We start from the raw sequence: 3,755 nt of genomic DNA, 5'->3' as shown, positions 1-3,755 counted from the left end.
CTGAAAAGGTGGTGTCTATTTATTTGTGTCCATGCTGTGTACACAATAAAGATGTGTATTTTAGCGAAAACAAAAACAACTTATTTTACTGATATTCAGCTTTATTCTTCTAGTACTTAACCAAAGGCGATGACGTATAAAAAATCATAGCATTGCATGATTTTATTGTTTGTTTGAAGTTAAGCACAAAGCTACACAATGGGCTATCTGTGCTCTGGCCACAACGGATATCGAAATCCGGTTTCTAGCGTTGTCAGTCTGCAGACATGCCGCTGTGCCACTAGGGGGAGGCGAACGATTTTTAGCGATGAAACACAAAAATTAATAGAAGGATTTGTTGGTGTTTAGACAAATTAATAATCTAAGTGTACGCATCTTGAATTTCGAATTTTTCGTGGTTTATTTTTAGCCACGATATAAATATAACAGTACTGTTTGTTGTATGTCCACTTAACTACTTCGCATGGTGTCAATGTATATTCACCAAAATTAGTATGGAGGTTCATTAGGTCCATAGAAATTTTAAGTTTTGCAGTTTGCGGTTTTTATGGTCATTTTTTACAATTATATATAAGGGAAGCAACTTATCATGTCCTAAGATAACCTTTCATTAATCATGAATTTACACAACTTCAGTCCCGCTAGTTTTTAATATTTTCCCAACATTCGTGTTGAAATTTGAGAAATGTTTTTGTCATTGGTGAAAAAGAAAATAACATCAGTCTAATTATTTTGAGTTGTGTAAAACAAATATTTGAGTTATGTTGTACAGATTTGTTTTCAACAATCCAGTCAGAAATTTTAAATCATTATACTTGGCCATTTCACTTTTTAAAATGATTGTCGTTCAGGTTTTCTTGTGAACCATCTCATGTTTTTTATATATACAAGTTTGGATTATCAGCGAGATTTAAAAACGTTATTTCCTGTTTATTTTCCAAATTTGAAAAATATAATTTCTTTCTATTCTATTCTATAAATGTTTGTGCCATTGTAAGTTGCTTTAATAATTCTAGTTTATATGTATGAAATATCGTGTTTCTTCAATAACAAATGTTTCATTGTTTGCGAGACCTAACTTCAAACTGCACAACTACATGTCAAAATATAACAAAAATAACAATGTTAACAATAATTATATTGCAGAATATATTTGAATAACCTTAAATTTAGTAATAAACCAACTTTAAACTAATTTAATGACAATGCGTGTTAAATTGAACACAAATAGTATATGAAATAATTTAATGTATTTTTTTTCAAAACAAGGGAAGAAATAAATGTCCTACAGTTCAAAAATACCAATGATTTTTAAAAGATCTCTCTACAATTTCATTACTGATAAATATGCCCCAAATATTATACAAGTTTTTGAATTATATAAAAGAAACATAGTTCTTATCTTAAACTGTTTTATTTTATTAGATTGTACAATTTTATTTGTACAAAATATTTTATATTTTTCATTACAAGATGCCTTAATTAAAAATAGCTAAGACATTATTTGTCTTTGGATATTTATATAAATCCATGCAAGGACTATCAACACTAGTTGTCCCTAATTTTGAACTGACTAGAGGGAAAGCAGCCAGCCAGTAAACAGTGCCCACAAATAACTTTTGGGCTACTCTTGTTTAACCAAATAGTGGGATTTGACCATTATTATGCACCCATGGCCCCTAAGCATGGATCACAATCCACCACTCCCTTCCCCAGTTAACAAGATGCAAATGATGATGATTACTAATGAGTATCTTTAACTTGAAGAATGAAGTATCACTCCATAGAAAAGTAATTCATTTTATTGGAAAGTTCTCAATTAGAAAAACAGAATTTAAGACATGCGACATTAGGTTTGATTGCAGGTGTTATAAAACTTCAATTTAATGAAGCCTTGATCATAAACTCCATTCTGATATGCACCAATCGTCTTCATGTAGGGATATATATACAACATTAAATTTCAAATCATATGCAACTGTATTCCCAGTGCACTATCTTCACCTTTTCATCAAACATAATTATGCGGATAAATCTGAATTCAATAAATAAATAACAGTTGATATTAGTTAACCAAAATTTTATTTTGCATGCACTGATTGGTTTGAAAGTAAAAACAAAACACTATCCTCACAAAGCTCGAATTTCACTAACAATTCAGATATCTTTCACTATGATCAATCATTCAGATTTAGTCTGAGTTTGATGGCAAAAGCCCTGATATAACCTTTATTAACCTCCCCCAAAATAACTTAGAACAGAAGTTTCTGATGAATAATTGTTTTATTACCAATGACCTTTTATTTTTCACACATTTCTATACTGATGTAAGAAACCCTACTCTGTATATATTATCAATGCATTGTTCATTTCCACTTATGATGCAACAAATTCAACATACGTTTCCAAACCACGACAAAGCTGTAAGAAGATAGATTTATTTCCAATAAAACTTCAATACATGACATAATAAAAACTACAGTTAACCTTTCTTGTAGTTCTGAACTTACAAAAACTTCGTGTCATACCTGGAGTGATCGGGTTTCTAAAAATGTTTTTTCCTTAAAAAGTTTCAAAGTAGAAATATATATCACTTGCAATAAAAATCACACTCAAGTAACAAGTATTTCTTTGTACTTTGTCTTACTCTAAATTACTAAAGTTATCTAGATAAATTACACACTGTATAAATTATTAATAATTTTAAATTACAGAAGATTAAAACAGATTTATAATCATCACATGGGGGGGGGGGGTAGAGCTGTAAGCAGTAAGTATTTCACTGAATTTGGTGAATTCATTCACTCTAACACTTTTCTGCTTAAGCTAAATTTTTTTTACCCCCTTTTTCTAACTTGCGTAAGGTACTCAAAAATAGTTTAAAACGTAGCAGAAGTTAAACATTAAATATAATAAAGGCACAAATAATGATATTGATGGAAAGCTAAGCCTAGATCGGTTCATAGATAATCAAATCGCTATAAACAATCACTAGTAACGTAAAAAGCATTTTTCATATCAAAATTTACTTTTGGTTTCAAAATATCTTTCTTCACTAAAAAAATTTACATAAAAATAGAAACATGTTGTGTGAAATTACATAAAAAGTTACAATTAAATTTGTTTATAAAGACATTCACTGTAATTTTAACCTGCATAAAAACATTTGTTGATATTGGGCTATCTGTGCTGTGTCCAACATGGGAATCGAAACCCAGTTTTTAAGTGTTATAAGCCAGTGAGAGGGGGCAGTATCAAAATCATCATTATACATATTTATGGATAGGTGTGAATATACTAAGATTTCTTTATTCTTGTACACGTGGCACCTTTTTTAGCACCTACATCGCTCCTCCATCTTACTAAGTCACAAACAATTAAATAAAAATTATCTAACTTAAGGTGACTAAGTAGTTAAAATGACTAACTGATAGACAGTATTAATAATGAGACCATTGTTCTACATTAAAACCTAAAAACAAACATACCCATATATATATATATATATATATATAACTTAGAGCAAAACATTTTTAATTTTCAAAAAATGATTCACATCAAATACAAAATTTTAACATTTAAAATAAAGGAACTCTATTAAGTAGACTGAAAAAAAAAAAAGGTCATAAAAATTAAATTAATAATGTCTGTTTGTAATTAAGCACAAAGCTACGCAATGGGCTATCTATGCTCTGCCCACCACGGGTATCGAAACCCGGATTCTAGCATTGTCAGTCTGCAGACATACCGCTGTG

This window comes from Limulus polyphemus, unplaced genomic scaffold (assembly GCF_000517525.1).
Source record: "Limulus polyphemus unplaced genomic scaffold, Limulus_polyphemus-2.1.2 Scaffold1292, whole genome shotgun sequence".
NCBI classification, from domain to species: domain Eukaryota; kingdom Metazoa; phylum Arthropoda; class Merostomata; order Xiphosura; family Limulidae; genus Limulus; species Limulus polyphemus.
This window is presented reverse-complemented; position numbering follows the sequence as displayed.